This window comes from Astatotilapia calliptera, chromosome 1 (assembly GCF_964374335.1).
Source record: "Astatotilapia calliptera chromosome 1, fAstCal68.1, whole genome shotgun sequence".
NCBI classification, from domain to species: domain Eukaryota; kingdom Metazoa; phylum Chordata; class Actinopteri; order Cichliformes; family Cichlidae; genus Astatotilapia; species Astatotilapia calliptera.
Window position 1 is genome coordinate 34,071,663 of NC_137422.1, and position 6,121 is coordinate 34,077,783.

Here is a 6,121-nt window from a genome sequence, read left to right on the forward strand (position 1 = left end):
AATTTTATCACAGTAACCATTATATGTTTCACTCTTTGTCAGTATACTGTTGAGCTCTGCACCAAAGTCACCACAATAAATCCCTCCTCTGCTGTTGGAGTTGGCGATTAAAGAGACAGCATGCGCTGAAGAGAAGAGTCCTGTGGGGGGGTGGGGGCAACTAAACGATGTCATTGTGTTGAGGTCAGCAGGGCCTTGGACAAGCTTCAAATGTGCAATGAGATGGTCAGTGTAAAGACAGAGAAGCCATTACTTCCCTGCTGAGCACATAAGCCAGGCACAAAGCTTAATATGAGACAGTAACACAGCTCAGCTTCTTGCAGATTTAGGGATCGAGCAGACATAGTCTCCCCCCCCCCCCTTTCCTTCTCGTAACCCATTGCTAAATAGAAGAAAGCTGACATGTATCCAGGCCAGTAGGCTTGTATTGTCACCTTTACTGCTTGTCAAGCTGCACCTCAATCAGGACTACTCTGATCTACCCATCAGTCATTCAGGGTGACGGGGATGAAGCTATTGACAAAGAGACAATAGGAATGGACAGAACTAAGTGTGGTCAAAGGTTTCCGTCTGTAAGGTGTGGGCCACCATACTACATAAGTCTGATTTTTCAAATAAAGAGCTGTGTGACCTCTCATCTCAAAGCACAATCTCAGCTTTTTCCAAAATATGGCATTTTCTAACATTTAAGGTAAAGAGTTTTCAGATGAAAACAAGAAAATGTACTTCCAGGGACCCTCAGTGCACTATGCTGGACATTCAAGCTTATGGGCAGCAGGTTAGCCCTGACAGACACAGCATATGGATTCCTAACATGCTGCAGTCTGGCTCACCAGATTCCTCTGGGGATAACGAATGCCAAGCCTGTGCACCCCCACTTCATGCTTTGTAAAAGAATTTATTTAATAGAAAACCAGAAGCTTCATCCTGCTTTCATCAGCACTATGTGCTCATGATAACTAGCACGAGTCAAGACAGGTGGGGAAAAAAATAACTTTCTGACAACAAAGGAAGAAAAATCTACTCTTTCAAGTTATTGTTAGTTTTTGGCTTTAATTCCAGTTTTGGGGTAAACTCTTAAACCATTGTGCAAAATTTAGAGGCAAAAACAGGTGTCTATTTTATATTACAATCCAAAAAGAGCAAGGCAACTATCTCTCCCATCAAACAGCTGTTTTGCTTTCATCCAGATTATAATACAAAAAGCCAATCGCTGGTCAAACCTGCTGAGGCAATCAGTTATTAAAATAGGCAACAAGATCTGGACTGATGATATTTGAGATTTCAAGCTACTACAACATGCTAATGTATTAGATAACAAGAACTGGCACAGAGATAATACACTAATCATAAGATTTGTTCCCTGAAAACAACCCTGGAGTAAGATCAGAACTGATTAGGTGTACTACAAACCATTAGAGTTAGACAGTCTTCTCCTAAACTACACAGTAATATTATGTAAAGTACAAATACTCTATAACCATGCTTTTGGGTACTCAAGTCTTGGCTTGTAAAGGTATGTACGTTTCAACATTGCAAACAGGCAATTATATTTAAGTTCTGTGCACGGAACCTGCACACAATGCCAAAGCTGCAGGGACAAGACGAGTCGTAATGCCAATTTTATAAACTACCAATAGGACTGAAATATGAATATTGCAGCTGTGGCTAGTGCAGTTCGTGTCCTTTAACCTGTGAATGTATCCTTGAGCAGGACACTAAATCATCCCTATGTAATTTTAGTTAAACCTGACCTTGCACCTTCCGGTGGAGCAATGCCAAGTGAAAAACAATTTCCCCGTGGGATAAAGAGTATCACATAACTAAGTGTTTTTTTTGGTTGTTGGTTTTTTTTTTTTTTAACAGTTATCGTTATTTTATTGGTCCTGCCCTAAAACCAAGACAAATGCTGAAGTGAGTAAGGATGTTAGCAAGCTTATATTAAAACATGAGAGATACGAATTAGATTTTCCTCAGGAAAGGGGCTGGACCTCAGCTCGATCCCTGTGTTCTAGTGCAAGGCGGACGAGGCTAAGATTACTGGACCCATTATCGGACAGAACCAGTCTTTTGTCGCCCTTAATTCCCAGCAACACGCTGAACAACACTAAAAGGTCAGACCGCAGTATTTGTGCACAGGGTTGTAATTTCAACGACACGTTAACTGAACCTCTACCTTTAGATCCACCACAAGTAAAAAAAACAAAAAACAAAAACCCTGGAAAATCTGCCTGTATAACAATGCTGTACTTTTTGTTTTGTTTTGCTGGACCCATGTTTTTATTTTTGGGCTTCCACGCGGTATTGCACCACAGCGTTTCCACAGACAAAGACTGTCAAAGGAAATGGTCAAGTACCCAAGACACGACCAAGGTGTCCGACTATGGAATCAGATGAAAGAAAAAGGTAGTGACTCGGGAGATTTTCAGCACAGGCGCGTAAATCTGGGTGACACAAGCATACAAGGCAAAGATCATTTTAACAGATGCTTTATTTATCCGTCTTCTGCTGTACTGTCAAGCTTACTGACTGCATTGGTGGGGGAGTAAGGAGTTGTAAGTAAAATCAGTTCAAGCCTAGCATAACACTGAATTGCGTCCGATAATGGATCTCGTGACGCTACGTTGCTCGTTAACTAGCAGCTCAAGCTAACACTCCCATTCGGGTTTGCGCTTCACAGCAGCACCTATTTAGAGCAAACGGCACTTTCATTCTGTTAGTGAATGTAAGATAAAAACCTGACTCTAAAACGTAACAGAAAGCCCAGTAATAACACTCCTGTGTGGTGTAGCTCCTGAGCCACCCCTGTGCTAAAACCCTGTGTTGCAGCGGCAGCAGCAACAAACCCAAGACAAAACAGTCAATGCGCTGTGGGCAACTCACCCAAAAGATACCACTGTGCTGTCGACCATATGCTGCTGCAGTTCAGCGATGAACACCCATTAGAATGATTCCTGCGGTTGGGGAGCATCCAGGTGTTGCGGTGTTAAGATTACACTATTCCAAACCCTGCTTCGCTTTGACGGCTGTTGTCTGTGCTGAGACCGCATATGTGTGTATGCTTATGTGTTTGCGTGTGTGTGTGTGTGTATGGAGCTTTGTGAGGCCTGCTGCTGGAAGGAAATGGTCTCCACTCCGTCAGTGCAAAGCGCATGCGCTTGGGAATGGGAATAGCACGGCCAACGGGCGAGCGGTCTGTGAGCACAGCCGTGTGGCCAACAGGTGAGATTGTCAACCGATGGCTGACTTGTTACAGCGGAAGGTTACCCGCTAAATGGCCACCTGCTGCCCTTTCCAACGGGATAAAGCCGCGGTGCAGTAATACAGATACAGGATAGATATACGCTGTCATTTACTAGTAATAGACTGCAATTAAAACAGATTATTAAGAATTTCAAAGTCTTATTTGGTTTTCATAGACATAAAATTCTTTTCTTTCTCTCTTTTTTGCAATATTTTCCAAGTAACCTATATTTGACAACAGCATGATAAAAATGGAAATTCTGTTTTGTGGTGCCACCGCATTATTTTTAGTGGCCCCCATATGGCGACCCCTATGAAACTATTCTGGAGGCGCCCCTGACTGTTAGGGCTGCGTGGTGATTTAGTGCAACATGTTCGAAGAATAAAGTGGACTACAGCACGTGTGACCTTTGATAGCAGTGCTCCAATGTGTTTGTTTATTTTTATAATTCCATAAGGTACTGTTATTCAGACCGAAGGCACGAATAATGTTTATTCAGTATACCTATCTACTTTAACGCAGGGGTGTCAAACATAATGCCCAGGGGCTAGAATTGGCCCTCCAAAGACTCTAATTCAGCTCATTGGACAGCTTTTAACTAAAGTTAAGTACAGGGTGGGCCATTTATATGGATGCACCGTAATAAAATGGAAATGGTTGGTGATATTAAAGTCCTGCTTGTGGCACATTAGTATATGTGAGGGGGCAAACTCCTCAAGATGGGTGGACTTTTGTTTTTTCAATAGGAAGAGGACCATGTGACACATCAAACTTATTGGTAATGTCACAAGAAAAACAATGGTGGGTGGCCCACCCTGTATATTTAAGTATAACTTTTAAGTTTCATAGGTTTTACGTTTTATAGCTTTTCTGACTCTTTTCTACCATTTATACTATACTAAAGTAAATAAGTAACAAAAAATAACTTTTTGGTATTAAAATTAGCAAAACATTGCTTTTTATAATTACACTGAAATCTGGGAAGTCATCTGTTAGGGGTTTTATAACAAAGTGGAGCCATGAAGTGGTAGGCCACATAAAATTAAAGAGAAGGGTAAGCAGATGCTGATGCAGGTGGTGGGCAAAGATTGCCAACTTTCTGTGGAGAGCTTCATGGAATGAGTTTCCATTTCTGAGCAGCTGCATCCAAGCTTTACATCACCATGTGTAATGCAAAGTGTCTGATGCAGTGGTGTAAAGTGCGGCACCTTTAGAGCAGTGCAGACGTGACCTTGGAGTGACAAATCATAGTTCTCCATCTGGCATTCCGATTGACCGGGGGGGGGGGGGGGGGGGGGGGGGGTGTTATGGTCTGGGGGTGGCCCCTTCCTGTGCACAAAGAAACGTTCATAAAAACATGGATGAGTGAGTTTGGTGTGGAAGACTTGACTGGCCTGCACAGAGTCCTGACCTCAACCAGACAGAACGCCTTTGAGAAGACTTAGTGTGGAGACTAGAGATGGCACGATACCACTTTTTTATGTCCGTTACCGATATCATAAATTTGGATGTCGGCCAATACCGATATGAATCCGATATAGTGTGTTTTTTAATAAATCAAACTGTTTTTTTAAATATCCTGCTGCATTTTGTATAAGTTCAAACTCAAGTTAAAAAACAACAACACTAAAGCTATTCTGTTATACCTGTATACAAAAAATACACTGAACCCGAAATATTTCATAGTTCAGCAATACTAATCAATCTAATAAACTTAAACCTACTCCATCCTCCCTATTCTGGTATTTTAAAGAGTAAGCAACCTAACTAATAGGGTTGCAAACTCCCAGCAAAAATTAAATAGATTCAACATCTTTCTTCAACAGAACTGCAGACTGCACAGATTGTACCTTCCCAAAGGAAAAAGTACTTACTAGGGTATATTAGACTTAACAGTTACTATATACAGTAATGGATTTTACATCAGATTAAAACTTTGGGTGTAAGATTCAGATAATTAATTATTAAAAACTAGATATTTTAAATGAGAATAAGAAAGAAAAGTATGTCTTTGTGCCCCCCCCCCCCCCATTTTCCCTGTTCATGCCCTATCGGCCCCCCTGGCTAAACTTTGCTAGATCTGCCCCTGCACAGTTAGCAGCCATCAGATAGAAAGGGATCCTGGTGTACAAAGTAATATTAAATAAATTCTAACAACAGCTTCTCAAGCTTAAACGTGCTGCTGTTGTTCAGCCGCTGGTTTCCTCTTTCTGGCGCAAAGTGGGCGATAAACAAACAAGCGAGACGGACTCGCAACAGAAAAGCCGATCAGCTGATCATTAATCAGTTTCACATTGAAGTAGCAGCAGGAGAGGGAGGGTGAGAGAAGAGGTAGTCGCTCCATATATCGGTTGTTAAGGTAAACGCTGGAATGCTTTACAAACATTCAGAGATGAACTTACACACTTGCTTTACTTCTCTCTGGGATCACTTTCTCTGAGATGAAATGCTCAACCAGACCACCTACAGGTTGCATGCCACAGCCGCTCTATCACGTGATGCATACTGCTCCAACGTGCTAAGGTTATGAGCCGAGTTATGCCATGTTGCAAGTTTTGTGAGGTGCTTTTTTGATATTTAATGGATCGATTACATTTATTTCTCTCCGATATCCGATCCAGTAATTTAGGTCAGTATCGGACCGATACCTAATATCAGATCGGTCCATCCCTAGTGGAGACTGCACTGTACTTTGAGAAACTGTTTAAAATGGTTAACCTTTTTAAAACAAATTTTAAACATTTGGATTATTACCTTTTACAATGGTAATAAAGTTACCAAGAATCTTTGTGAAGAACCATCTGCAATTACTATGTCTAAAACACCAGCACATCAAGTGATGTTGAACTTGTTTCAGCTTAATGGTGTAATGTCACA

General features: G+C 41.5%; 1 protein-coding gene across 1 annotated transcript in view; it reads right to left on the bottom strand.

Moving 5' to 3' along the window:
- cskl (c-src tyrosine kinase-like) overlaps positions 1–3,147 on the bottom strand; it is a 55,087-nt gene extending 51,940 nt beyond the window's left edge. The window contains exon 1 of the mRNA XM_026174343.2: positions 2,884–3,147. The gene's annotated coding sequence lies outside the window, so the exon portion shown is untranslated. The remainder of the gene's footprint in view (positions 1–2,883) is intronic.
- Between the last annotated feature and the right edge of the window lie 2,974 nt (positions 3,148–6,121).